The sequence below is a fragment of the Lutjanus erythropterus genome, chromosome 1, assembly GCF_056507025.1.
Source record: "Lutjanus erythropterus isolate fLutEry1 chromosome 1, fLutEry1.hap2, whole genome shotgun sequence".
NCBI lineage: Eukaryota > Metazoa > Chordata > Actinopteri > Lutjaniformes > Lutjanidae > Lutjanus > Lutjanus erythropterus.
In genome coordinates, this window is record NC_139317.1 from 32,665,793 (window position 1) to 32,681,165 (window position 15,373).

The 15,373-nt window shown below is 39.9% G+C and overlaps 1 protein-coding gene across 2 annotated transcripts in view; it reads left to right on the forward strand.

The window, feature by feature from the left end:
* The first annotated feature begins 8,151 nt into the window (after positions 1-8,151).
* unc13c (unc-13 homolog C (C. elegans)) overlaps positions 8,152-15,373 on the forward strand; it is a 139,456-nt gene continuing 132,234 nt past the window's right edge. For both annotated transcript variants that reach the window (XM_084720181.1, XM_084720178.1), the window contains exon 1: positions 8,152-8,441. The gene's annotated coding sequence lies outside the window, so the exon portion shown is untranslated. The remainder of the gene's footprint in view (positions 8,442-15,373) is intronic.

The following is a 15,373-nucleotide window of genomic DNA, read 5'->3' on the forward strand; positions in this document are numbered from 1 at the left end:
CCTACTGGCCTTAATCTTTTCACTATCTTTAATCAGTAAAAGCTTTTCTTATAAAGTTTTTCTCTAATTCACTTTTATTTTTCAGATGCTCAGTAGTTGCCCAGGTTCAGCTGCTGACATTCTTTGCCAGACATACTAAACTTTTTCCAGAACTGTTTGATGGATTGACACAAACTTTCCCCAAACTTTCACTGTAGTGCCACGATCAGGTTGAAGTGTTCTTTTATCTAGTTCTGTGCTGCCTGAGGATGACAGTTGTGGTTTTGGGTTAAATGTCTCATGAATTTCAATGACATTTGGTACAAACATTTATGATCCCCTCAGGATGAATTGTAACAACTGTGATGATCCCTGATCATCATCAAGTTAAAATTACACTTTGTCTAATATTTTAGGTTATAAAAAAAGTTAAATTCCTGCAGACTCTGATGGCATTTCCATCAGCCTCAGTTGTACTGTTTAGTGCTAATTAGCAATTGCAAGCATACTAGCATGCTAAGATCAGATGGTGAACATGGAAAACAGTAAACGTGCTGAACAACAGCAAGCATTGTCATTGTTACACAAAAGGACATTTTTTCTGTAGACTCTCAGTCTTTTTTTTTTGCTGACAAATTGCAACAAACTGGCAAACATTGTTGGCCATGGTCAACAGAGCTGATTTTTGTAATACAGTTTTCTGTTTTATACAATACATTTTATTTAATGGACCTCTGGAATAATGTTTCTGGAGTTGCTCCGGGTGTGAATCTACTCAATCACAACTTTCAAACTTCATCACAAGTGATATGGATGGGTTAAAATATTCCACCACCCTAATTACTCTCCCTGGTCATTTCAATTCACAACAATTTATTCCTTTTTATTCTCTAGATCCCCGGTAACAATATTAAACTCTCTCTGGTTCACCAGGTGCTAATATGATGAATATGTTAATCCTCTTCCATAGTGCTGAAGGCAGTGTGAATTGATGCCAGCTGTGTGTCGACAGCTGTGTGATTTGAATACACTCCTTTTATGTGCTCTCTTATTTCTCAACATAAATGAAAAGATATTTTCCTTCAAGCTGATGGTCATGTGCTAGATTTAATGCTACATCAGCCCACGGCAATCTCTTTATGCTTCAATGGAAGGATTTTAACCACTAAAGGGCTATATAAAGGCCATCTGCCTGTCTCATTAGGGCCAACTTTCCCGTGTTTCTGCCTCCAGAGGATAAAGGTCTGTCATGGGAGATGGCTGAACAATATTTCTGATTCTTATGGATTAAGATGAAAGCTTCGATATCTTGTCCCATGACGTTTCATAAGCGTATAAGTCTTGTATCTGCAAAGGTCATGGGCACTGAGCGGCACAGCATTTTGTGACACCTCTGCAGGTCAGAAAACAAAACAAACACAGATATAAAAACACACAAATAGAGGATGACCCCTGGCTCTGTGCTTTATGTACAGCAGTGAGCTTAGCCAACTAATCAGAGAGGGGAAGGCAACCCACTGGCGGAAAAAACAATACATAAATACAATCTCACTACAGAGTAAGTGAGTATGAAAACTTGTCAAACAGAAGCTAGAAAATCACTTCTTTTAAAGTTTGTACTGCCTTGGTCTCTCTGAGGCTTTGAGGGAAGTGATGGCAAACACATCATATTTACTTTCCAGCCTTGACTTTTGAAGCAGTAAACAGATCCCTTTCTGAGAACATGAGACCTCTAATGAATTATAAGTCAGAAAATAAAATGTTGAAATGCATTGAAGAGAATCATAATGTGTAAACTATGTCTTGTTTTAGTCAAAAGCCTGTTAAGCTGGTGACTTTTTGGATCCAAGCTAGTGACCGGTGAATACAGCTATTTTCAATTGCCTAGCTTCACTGACTCATTTTAGTTTACTTGTTTCCTGTTTTATTTTGAAGTTCTTGTCTTTCCTCTTGTTTCTTCTGTTTTAATCCATGTGTTCACCCTCCTTTTTGAATTCAGATTGTTTTCACCTGCCTCTATCTGCTTCACTGTGTATTTAGTCTTGTGTTTCCCCTCCTTAGTCAGCAGTTCGTCTTTGTCTCTTGCCGAGCGCCCTAGCCTTTGTGTTTTTCCCTGTGTTTCCTAATATTAATGGATTTGTCACTAGAAATGATACTATATACTATTAATTTGCCCACTGATTTGGATTGGTTCCCCTTTGACACTTCCTTCCTTCCTTCTCTATAGAAAATTTTGGTTTTGACATTATATTTAAAATTGTCTGCAATAAATCTATTAGCTCTGCCTTCAGAGTCTGCACTTTGCGTCCCTTCACATGTATCTATGGGTTACCCTGCCTTTCTATTCTGACACATTGTGGTTAAGATATACAGTACAACGGTCTACCATCAACCTAAGAATAAGAGAAATTAAAATAAAGGGAGAGAATACACAGAAAAAGATAGGACCAACAGTTGATCCCTGAGGCACACCACTAAAGGCACTATTGAGGAATCACAATCATTTGTGAAGCCCTAGAAATTTCTATTAGACAGACTGTACTTTGGAGCTCATCCAGAAAGATCAGTGCTGTCAAATCCGGCACTGATATTGAGCAGAAGCAGCATCTAACAGCCATCAGAATCTGTTCATCTGTTAAAATGTCATTTATGACACAAAGGATTGCGGTCTCTGTTGAATTACAGTCATAGAAAACGGATAGGAATTAACCAAAGGTATTTTTGTTTTGAATAATGTCCAGGAATCGAAAGTTCACTATATTAATTTAATTGTGGATAGAAATAGCAATTGAGATAGAACCACAGTCCTGTGGGAATTGCAATGGTTGCTCAAAGTAGTTTGGGACTCAGCCAGGAGCAGAAGAGCTCTTCACATGTGGCCTGGGACCAATGGAGTCAATGACTCTTCAGACCAGATGGTGGTAAATTGTCACATGGGTTAGAGGATGGATTCAAATATGAAATGATATCTAAAATGTGGGTTAAATTAGCTTGGCACAACAATCTGCTTTTTCTGAATGTTGGTTACAAAATGTTATCATTTTAGATTAAACATCAGTGATTTTGTTGATAAAAAAAATAATTGTCATAAACTAATTGCTTTTAAAAAGAATTGTGAGTTTATTTTGTTCATTCTCAATCAGCTCACAAAAATAAGCAGGTCAAACATCTCTAAGCCTATGGCTGTAAAAAGCCTGTAGCTATTTCAGAAAGAGCAAATGAACTATCAGTGCTTGGCCTGTGAATTTGTGTATCGGGTATCTTTGAGTTTTAATAAGCAATGCTCATTAAATTTGCTTACCAAGTCAGTGGGGTGCACAGAGGTTGTTGCATTTTACTGTTTAGAGCATTTTGCTGAAAAGATTCCTCATAAATGAGCGCAAATATTGATAATTAGAGACATGGACGTCTTCAATATGGAATGTGTTGAATTTCAAATAATAACTAAACACTGTGAGAGAGCAGGGTCAGAGTGAAAGAACCAGAGAAAGAACTGGATGATATTTGTTACACGAGCTTGGAAAGGCGATGGCTGGAGAGAAGAGAGGCGAGGAGGGTGGGGGATGGAGGTGCAGAGGACCTCAGGAGTCTTGGCTAGTTGTCCCTTGGCAGCTGAAGGCACAACCAGGAGCAGGGATCTTTGTTTCCAGAGAAGGCAGAAAGTGGGAGAGTGAAATACACAAGAGAGACAAGGCTGGAAAATGAAACTGAAATGGAGAAATGGAGGAATCGTAGAGGGATGAACCCAACAGTAGTATTATGGATTTTTTAAAGAAATGGCTTTTTGTAGTCCTGTTAACCCATTGTGTCTCACACAAAAGCACACATCAAAGCAATGGCATTACTGCTGTAGTATTACTTAGTAGTAGCACTTAAGTGGGTTTTTTTTGGCATATGGTTCAAATTCTGTTTTATTTTTATGTATTTGTTGTGGAAACTAGATTTTAGTTATTTAGTTATGTAAATACAGCAAAATACACAGAAGTATTTCAACAAAGTACTTCCATTTTGTCTTGTTGTAACAGTGTTACCATTGGCCCTTAACTCACAACCAATACCCATATTAACAGTTGTTCATGTTATTTATTTTTTTGCCGATAAACGTGAAGAAAAAAATGATATATATTTAAATTAGAAGTAACCTAATCTTTGGACAGCTTAAGAAAAATACTGTGCATACAAAAAGTAACACTCATACCTCAAGATTATTTTTTTTTTTTTTTGTTGAAACCCTCTGAAATGATCCTGTTCCTGTTCCAAAGGCAGAGAGAGAACGCTACTGAGCATGTGCAGAGAAAATGTCATCTAGCTTGTTTCTGAGCTGAGGAACGGAATGGGCTACAATTCACTTGTAATAATTGCCCCGGGTCTCCCCTACTGATTGGCAGTAAATGTCCAACCACTAGGGTTCTCTCTCACATTTAAACAATAACAAAAAATGTAGTTTGATGATGTTGTGAAGTGGTGTGGGATCATGGGAGTTGTTATCTTCACTTTTAAAGAACCACCAAAGCTGGTGAAAATCTAGCTCGCATGACTTGGGCAGAAATCATGTTCATGGATGAGATATTGTAATGTGTGCCGACATCCTTCTCATTCTCTGACATAACAGACATATTCTGCGTCCTGCCGAAAGTTATAGCAACTTGCAACTAGCTAGTAATGACTAGCAGAAAAAACGTGGTTACCTTGAATAAATGATGGATTGGAGATTGTTGGAAACATTTGGGATGATGTGAGGATGTGCTTTCCTCACTGTCTGATTTATCCTGCTTTTCCCCCAGAAGCTTTAGCAATTTTTAGACATTTTAATGCAGAAATGTTACATATTATAACTTTAAATTATAGTATATGTTAAAGCAAAACAAAAACGATTTCCCACAGTCTTACATTATATTAGATTTGAAATGAACCATGCAAATGCTAAAATAGACCAGTATTTATCTGCTATCTTTGCTGCAGTAATTGGAGGGGATCATCTGGGTCAGTACCAACTGACGCTCCAGGTTGCAGTAGCTGTTATCGCCAGAAGGGGGCGAGCAGCAGCCATATACACAGCATCAGTGTCTGATTCTGCACCTCTCATCTCCAACCCCCACCTGCAGGCGCACACAACCACACTCACACACACACACACACACACCCCTACATCCTACCTCTCTCCCATGTGACATAGAGGGGGGGGGGGGGGGTAGAGGGAGAAATGTGATTTCGCTAGAAGGCCAGACAATTAGTGGCTGTTGGAGGAACGCATGACACACATCCCGGCCGAGAGAGGAGAACAAGACTGACAGGGGGAGGGAGGCAGACTCACGCACACAGCTGAGAGATGGATGGAGAAGGAGGGAGAGGGCTTTTATTTGAATGCTTAATCACCCACCAAGGCTTGGTGAAGTGATGTGGACTATCATGTGACACTCTACCTGCAATGTTTTCATTTCACAGTGTCCGTCTTCATTTGTCCCTGTCAACATGAAATTAAAGCCTCAATTAGTGAAATGTCACACAAGGACAGATTAAACGAATCGGCTAAAATTACCTCTCCTCCATTGCCCTGCCATTTTATCGCGAGGTTTTGTGTATTTTTTATTTCATATAATATTTTATTTTCACAGCTGTGAAATTCATTCAACCACGTGCTTTTCAGTACGCTGATGGTGTTTTAATCCACCAGAGTGCGTCGATGACTAATATGCGACGCCAATGAGCAATCATGTATGACGACATTTCCAGTGAGAGACGTAATTAGATGATGTTTGAGTGTTTGTGTGTGTCTGTGTGTGTGGTGGAGCTACAGATGGGAATGCTCTCCTGTACAGACTACTGCTGGAGGTTGGCTCAGATTATTAAGTGTGTGTTTGACAGAAGAAAGTGCGCTCCTCCTCGTGCCTCCGCGGGCATGCCTGTAAACGCGTGCACGCGCGCATTAAAGCGGTGACACGTCACACGCACGAGCCCTGACGAAAAATTAAAGCAATATTCCTTTAAGACCCTAACATATTTCCTCCGTGTGGGTCTGTGGTGCTCAAGGTTTATTGACCTATTACATCATGTTACCATCGGAATGTGTCGTTTATGCACTGTGGGATCACACACACACACACACACACACACACACACACACACACACACACACACACAAGTAACTGTAATCCGTCCAGATTACATTTGGAAAATGTGTATTTAGCAGGCTTGGAAGTAATGGATTACATGTAATGGGATAACGTAATTTGGATAAAAAAGAGTCAACTGTATTCCATTACAGTTATAAATAAAAGAGCTGTAATCAGATTAGAGATAGCTACATTTAGCAAAAATGGGGATTATTAGCAGGATTACAGTTTTGGCGATCAGGATGGTATGTGGGTAAAAACACAAGCCCCAGAAAAAAAATTTGATTGTTTACTTGACGCTTGAGTGTGCACTGAAAGTACATTTAAAAGCGCATAATTACAGATATTATTTAATGTGGATTTGCGCATAACAAAGGACGGTATAGCCGACAAATAATTAATAAATCTAACAGCGAACAGAAAACATTATATTTCGCGAAACATTTTCACAATATTTGGTATTGAGGTAATCCAAAAGTAAAGGAAAGTAATCAAATTACGTTACTTTAAAATTTTGATACTTGTATTACATTAGTGAGTAAATTTTAACAGGTAATTAGTAGCTGTACCGGAGTGCATTTTTTACCCTTTCAACCTTGGCAATTCGTTTATAATTGCATTGTCAATGATCGATTACATTCTTGATTAGATCTTTGAAAAATTACTGTTTTAACTCTATGAAACTTTTTTTTTTTATGATGGCCAGAAATGCTCTTTTAACTCGTAAAAGCGAGTCAGACACACGGGGTTTCTTAGACAACTGCTCCACAAAAAAGAACCCTTGGGCACCACGAAAAAAATGCTTTTTATTTGTATGGAATATGTTTGTTTTTGTATAAAGTGTTCAGTATTTTCAATCTTTGATTTTGAAGTAATCCAAAACTATTTTGATTATAACGCAGTGGATTACGTTATACAAAAATTGTCATGCAATTTGTATTTTGTAACTGACCACATTTCAAAGTAATGACCCAACCCTGCACACTGACACACTCCAGGTTGGGTAGTAACGGATTACATGTATCCAGAATTACGTATCAATTTACAAAAATAAGATTACATTTGACAAATGTGTAATTCGATTATAGTTACATTACCAGGGATTACCTGATTCCGTAACTCCCTGAACATTTTTTTCATGACAGCCAATACTCTATTAATTCAAACAGCGCGTCTGACATGCAGGGTTTCTTAAACAACTGTTAAAAATCCAATGCAAAAATGCATTTTATTTGCAGTGAACTTGTTTTGAGATGTTTAAAAATAAAAATTATTTACGGAACTCAGTTTTTGTCGCTGCTTTTATTTTTATTTATTTATTTTTTTGTACGTTCTAATGTTTGATTTTGAAGTGCTCGGACTAGAATTTTTTTTATTGTAATTAATGGATACGTAACTAGTTACAATTGTAAAAATTGTATTCAGTAAGAAAATTTGAAAGTGATCTGACCGAACCCTGCACGCGCACACACACACTGCATCCTCACCTCACCTACCCTTCCCTCCTTTTCTTTTTGCTTTCACTCACTCTCACTGAGAGTGTTCGTGCGTCTGTGAGCTCAATTCTCTCTCTCAGCCCGGCTCAGTGAGCACGAGAGAGAGAGAGAGAGAGAGAGAGAGAGAGAGAGAGAGAGAGAGAGAGAGAGAGAGAGAGAGAGAGAGAGAGAGAGAGAGAGGACTGTGTGTGTGTGTGTGTGTGTGTGTGTGTGTGTGTGTGTGTGTGTGTGTGTGTGTTTGGTACAGGGGAGGGTGGGATAGACATCCTCCAGCCGGGGAGCACAGCCTCAGTCTGGGCAGCCAGGAGCAGCAGCAGCTCTGTCTGCCTCGACCACCACCCGTCTGCATCCCGCTTTTTTGGACTAGACACCCCGTGCTGTGACACTGTCTACGAGCAGGGGTGTGTGTGTATGTGTGTGTGAGTGTGTGTGTATGCGTGCCCGTGTGTAGAGCAAATAAAAGCCAGCAGCTTGCGGCATTAAAAGATCTTCGCCCCCTTTCCTCCATAACGCGAGCAGAGCAGAGACAGAGTTGGGGGAACAGACTGACAGGACAGGACAGGACAGGACACAACAGAGGGTGGCATGGTCATGGATGGAGGAGAGGTGGAGGCAGGGCAGTGGGATGTGGCGTCTGACGGACGCGGAGAGATGCTGCTGCTGCTGTGAGCTCTGGTATTAGCAGGCAGCTGCGCACCGAGCTGCTCTCTCCCCTCCCTCTATCCCCTCCCCAGCTGCTGCTCTCCTCCTCAGCACCGACCATTCGCTGAAACCGGGGACTCGGCTCCACACACGGCTCTGCTGCGCTCACCACCACCGTTGGAAGTCCTGCGCGGGGATTTGACTCGACCAGGTATGTGCAGCGGCGGCGGAGGAGCGCATTTGGGTGCGTGTTTGCATGGCGGGAGGGCGCCGGGAAAGGGGGGGTATCTTGACTGTTTGACTTGATCCTGTATCTTGTTGCTTCCCTTCCTCCCTCTGTGGCCCTGTCAGTGGATTAATGAAACGATATTTGGGGATGATGCGGGTAGATGGAATCATCTGTCGATGGAGCAAGGGTGAAAAAAAAGAAAAATGGAAGGTGTTGATGTTAATCGTTGTGTTGTTCATTCTAAAATCCGATGCAAACACTGTCAATGTCCTGTCGCTCTCATTCACACCTTTCCTATGTTGTTATGCACAACGCTCAACATGAACGCATGTGAGCAATGCTGTTGTTTCACACTGAGCAAACGCGATGAGGCTGCCTCTCGTCGTGGCGGCCAAAAGAAATGGTAATATTTTGATTTATGAGGGGAGACAATCTGTTGTGATGTTGGCTGCTTTCCTAGGGCTGCAGGCGCATATTTCACTGTTGGGAAATACACAGGTTAGGTGGGCAGAATGGGAGCTGAGGATGGGCGTGAGGGCAATATGATGTGAGGATGCATGCACACACCCTCACATGCTCATCATCCCCCGCTGGTATGCTCCGCTCGCCTCTCTCAGAGCAGCAAATGCACGCTTAAAAGCAATCATGCACGGAGGTATGCATGTCGCACATGTGTGTGCACGCACGGCTGCACACACAAACACGCACAGGCACGCACATGTGCACTAATCCACACTCGGCCATAATCCATAATCATGTGTTCTGGAGACATGACGTAACACATCTCTCATCTATATGCATCCGTTTTCTGAAGGTTTTTTTTTTTTTTTTACAAACCTTCCTCAGTCTCAACCAAAAAATGATAATGAGCAGCACATCACAGCATGGAGTTTAATTGCTAGCAGCACAATAACCTCAAATTGGCATAGTCGCGTTTTCATTAGGAGAAAAGAGCAGATTGTAGCCTACTATTGTGAGAAATAGGTTAGCATGCCTCCAACTGACACTCATTTTCATTAAAGGAGAGTGGCAGAGACTGCCACTGTGAGAAATGGAGTGTTTTAGAGTGCTCTGCTAATCAGATGCATTTGGAGGAAAAAAAAAAAGAGGGGGGAATGGGTCCCCTGGGCAGTAATGCAGGGCCTGAGGGAAGCAGTGCCTCAGAGCCTCACAGGGAGTGGGTGTGGCTGAGGTGCTCCCCCTTTCTCTGGAGGTTTCTCCAGTCTGACTCATAGATGGGAGGGGCTCTACCCCAGGACCACAGGAGTTCCCAGATTTTCTTTTAGTCCCAACGATTTTTGGGGATTTTTTTATCTTTTATTTTTTGGTTTTTGACTGAGCAAGTTGGTCACAGAACAAGTTAGTTTACAATACGCTAGACGTGTAGTTAGTGAGTGAGTAAGTTACAAAGGGGAGAGTCGCCACAAATGTGACATTTTTCACTTTTCACTCTTTTTTTAACCTACATAATATGTTCAGGCAATCAACCTACATGTGTCTGCTGTCATAAACCACTTAAAAGTTGTTCAACAGAGAAAACAAGTCGTGAGAAATTCAACTGGAAGTGGACGCTGTTACAATTCAAACGTTTGAGTCACAGTCATAACAGTGAGCTACAGACTTAACATTGCTATTAGAGATTAGAGAGTATTAAACAAATAGTTTTCTTGCCAAATCATCAATATTTTAGTGAAGCAACTGTTTCACATTGATTATCATGGATGTGATCAGATAATCTTTAAAACACAGTGATATTATTTAAACTTAGCAAATGTACCAGTTGTCATATTTGTGTCCTTCCTTGTTGGTGGCACAGTGGTTACATGTACATAGTTAGCGAATTTGATTAATAGAAGTTGTAAAAATTCCATTTTACCTTAACTTGAAGTAAAATCTAACTGAACGACGTGACTAAACACAAAGTAGCTTATTAATCAATACAGTACACGCCTGTCGGAAAGGCCTGTTTGTAACTGCACACTGACCCCTGGAATGATAATGGACTGCAAATGAGCCGCTGGTTGTGCTTTGGTGATCCTGACAGATCAGAGCTAGCATGCATGACATGTGAAAATTATGCTAACTGATGAAGAACAGATACATGACGACCATGTGGATTTTAGCTTCACAACATACAATCACACGTTTATATTAAAAAAAACTTCATTTGTGCTAAACTGGTTACCATTCCCAGCAGTGGACAAATCCTGTTGATACTTCTCAGGGATGTTTTGTACCACACTGGCCACATGCTTAAGTGATAACATCTTGATTATGTGGGAGAAAATCAAACAAAACTGAAGCCAAAATAACCTGGATATGACCACTGCTATCTTGCACTGGTGACATCATTTAGAGCCAAAGACTGTGCAGTGATGGTTGGAGCCGCAGTATCGAGTTCCTGCCCATACAGCTGCCCGACTGCTGTCAATCATGACATGAAACCATAGCATCAAATAACTATTTGAAACGAAAATGATTAGAAAATTGAACACTCAGACATACACCAGCATGATAAGAACTAATTAAAATGACAGACACCATGTTAGAGAAAATTTTATTTGATGCCTACTTTGATGTTTTGGTTTGGCCCATATCCCATCTGTTAACACTGGGAAAGCAGGATTTTATAAACTATACTGCCACCAGCCACCAGAGGGTGATCAAGATGCTCTGGCTTCACATCTGCAGCTGTAATGTCCATTTCTCCCCAACTAAGACATTGTTCAAAGACACATAGCCTCTGTACTGTAAAGGGTTGAACAAGCAGCTTATTAGGATAGAACACAAAACAGTGTTCATCTTATATGACTTTCAGAGGCCTGTGTAGAACATATTATATGTTTGGACATGTCATGTTTGTATTCAAAACCAAATTATGTAGCAGCTCTGTCATGACCTCAGTAATAGTAACCTGTTATAAGGACTCTATGTTCTATACAGGTTCATAAGGTGTGTATATGTGTGAGCACATGCCACTTACATGAATTTAATTGTTTATGACTCATTCTATTATGAAGACTACTAGCTACCGTCCACTTATCTCTATGTATAGGTGCTACAGAATGAGTTTTATTACATTGAATCTACATATATTATTCTACAATGGCAGGAGGAACAATAGCGGAGATAATATAGATAACCCAACATGTAATCTCATTCTCACATATGCTCATCATGGTGACTCAGAATAAATGGTGGCATTTCATTTGTAGCCCATTTGCTACCGAGTCTGCTCACAGAGCCATTTCTTTGCACGTTCTGTGGTCAAATTGATAAAACACACACGAGTGGGAAAAGGTGATCTAGTTATCTGTCATCCTTTTCTCCTAATTCTTGCATCATTACGCTCTAATGGGACGATACAGGCGATACCTCGTGGGTATTATCAAGTCATTTGCGTATCAACTCCAGCTCTGGAAGAGGGTGAATGCTTCATTTGTCAAACCTTAACATGCACATGTCAGGATGTTGGCTCTGTAAAGAGAAAGGCAGCGCTCTAATTGATAATCAACACTCATTAAACACAAGTACTCTTTTAGTGTGATTTGTCCAGACAGAGTGCAGCCACAGTGCAGCACAGTGTTTTACAGAAGTGATGGTCCAATCACTGTTACAGCAAACAACAGTATGTCCTAGATTCTGTCAGACACGATTGTGGACACAATTACATCCATTACGATAATTGGTAAAAATTAACCAGGCTTATATTGTGTGCAGTGTAAAATAATAATGGTCCATAATGGTTGAGTCATTCAACAAGATGCAGCTTAAAACACATTTATGTGTCGGGTAAATATACTTTCAAAAATAGCCTGTCAATTTTACATATTTATTCCATATTCCATAATATGGACAGAAAGAGATAGAAGGGAAAACAGAATGAGGACTCTACAGAACTTGGACATTCCCATTCTCAGTAACAGATACTTTTGTATCAGTTGGAATATGTGTGGAATATGAAGTTCCAATATGACACAAATCTGACTCAAAAAGTAATTAAAGTATTTTGGTTCTCGCAATTCAGAGAAAGAATTTAAGTAAAATAATAATTATAAACCTGCAGCTTGTTTTCACTCCCAAAGTGTCATATGGCAGCTTGGTCAGTGCCACTATGATTCAAAACTATGATGCTTTAGGCATCCCTCTAGGGTCAGTTTTGGAGGTGCTCTCATTGTCAAAGTCAGCTCTTTGCAAGAAAGTCCATGTATGGAGGAGGTGGAGGGCTTGATAGATCAAACAAACACAGGACTTTCAGCCAGGGGCCTGTTGCAACAACCAGATTTATGCCCAGTCTTAAGCTAAGTTGGTCATAACGTTTAAGTCCAACCTCATAGTTAGTCCTCTTGCACCATCTAGGTGTAAGCTTTCTTTTTGTTAAGACTGAGTGTAAATGCCTGGTCAGGAGCAGGTGTAAAATAACTGAGGCTGATTAATACAGACACATTCAGCCTGTAGTCATGGATACCTTCTATTCTGTGCTGTGAAAGTCTATTAAGTTTCTCCTCACTCAACAATTCTCAAAAATGCACTTTTTTTAAGGAGTCTGGAAATATTGTGGTCACTCATTCAATGGTGAAATCAGTAAAAACAGCTTGTGCTTTAGCTTTAGTGATTTTCCAACTTCAATGTGAGATGAAATAGCCTTTTCTTTTTCTTTGATCTTCCATACCATTGCAGCAAATTAGAAATGATTAGCTCCAAATCAGCAATACAGCTCAATATTGATAACAGTGTAGCCTAGCAACACACGCTGCTAGGCAACAGCCATCCTCTTGCTCACATGAATGTGTATTGCTAAGACAGGGCGTAGTTAATACTAAGTTTAAGTTTGGGTGGTGCATTGTCATAAAGTTCATTCGAAAGACTGGTCTTAACAAAGACCCACCTAGCTGTTAGGACCAGGGTTCGAATCCCATGTGAAACCAGTTTTGATTTCTTTTACGTAACTTTTATGAGTTACAGTGTTAGGGATGTCCCGATACAACTTTTTCACTTCCGATATGATACCGATATTGCAGCCTTGAGTATTGGCCGATACCGATATCGATCTGATACAATATCAGCACAAATCATACATACTTTTATTAGTTATTTTGTAGTGTGGAATGTTAGAAAAGGCTTGATCAAGTGATGTTACTCAAACAGAGAACAATAGTCAGCAACCAGAGTCACCTATGGATGGAAGTGCTGGAGCGGAAAATGGACTGCTTATCAGAGCACTTATATCGGAGATTTTACATGCAGTTCAGTAAAATCCGATACTCATTTTTTGGCTGATATGGGACCGATATCCGATATCAGTATCAGATCGGGACACCCCTATACAGTGTATACATGGACGTCCATAACAAAGTTACTTATTTTGACTCAAACCATGATCTTTCTTAAACCTAACCAAGTAGTTTGTTGACTAGACCTAATGAAGTAGATTTGTGCTTTTATTTTGAATGTCTACTGGGACATTGCATATGGTTAACTTGATTACAGAGCCCTGCAGGTACAAAACTGATACTACAGCAGTTTGGAGTGAGAATGTGTTGAAATATTACAACTGAGCCATGTTCACTTTGTGTTTTCAACACAATTCTTCAGTAAAAATACTCACATTTTTAATCAAAATATTTCTCCTGATCATATAACATCACTAAACCACACTCTACATCAATATGCTTTTGCAGCTATGAACAACATAATGTGCCTATAGTTTTTCCTATTTTCCTTTTTTTCATATCTGGTCAACATCCAGCACTCTGCCTAATACCGCCAACCACAGAGGAAAATGTCTTTAGTTGTGCATTAGCAGCACATTTCTGTAACTTTAAGAGACTCTACCTGCATGCTCACTCAGAGACAACATCCCCTGCTATGTGTGTATCACCTCCACATCAGCTGAGAGCAACAAAAGTCTGTTTGATCATACAGAAAGAGTAGTCAAACCTGGGGAAGAGCCAGCATGACTGACCAAAGAGCAGGGCGAGAATTGTTTCATCTCAGCCCTGCCAAACAAACAACAAACTTCAGAGCCATGCCCTTAACCACTGAGCTGCTAAAGGCCAAAACCAAGATCTCAGCTGCATATAATACTGAAGGAAACAGTAACGTATGATGTCAGAGTTGATCTTAATACATTATTTGCTGCCTGTGGCTAAGATGGGTTTGCAGTTGTTATTATCATCCACTATATTACTCCAATTGTTTTTCACCCAATTGATTTAGCTCCTTTAATCAGATATTGGTGTCACCAAAATGTCTAACTCATTTATAATTTAGTGGTGTATTCCTTTCAATTTCCTTTTCATTTTGTGAAATGACTCTCTTTTCTTTGCTACATTCCCTTCATAATTTCTGTCTTACTTATTTCATGCCCACACTCAGTTCATGCTCATTATATTGTGTTACTCAAGTGTGTAGATAATAAATATGTTCATTTATTATACAGTCATTTTTGGTGTTGCTTTCTACACAATACTGTATAAGAAATTACTGACTGGGAAAAGAACTCACTAATTTCTGATTGAGTGATAATAAGTAAAGACTTGTTTTCCAGTCATAATAAAATCGTGCCTCTCACAAGTGCATAATATTAATATTCTTGTCTTAGTTCAAAGTGCTGAAAAACCTCCAATGCTTATCAATCAGCAGAGCAGAGCTGCACCCACATAAGCATTTTCAATTACTCTGGCTGATTAATTAGACCTCTGCTCAGGTTAAACTTGGGCAGAGCTGTGCTGGGAATTAACTGATGTCACCAAAGTCTACATATCAGAACGAATGATAACAATATAAGTTTTCCCACCATACCAGATGCAACAAAATTAACACTTGAGCGAGGGAGATGTCAGTCAAGTGTAGTCTGTACATGCCCACACAGTGCTGAGAAGAGGTCTAATGAGGCAACACTAGTGTAAACA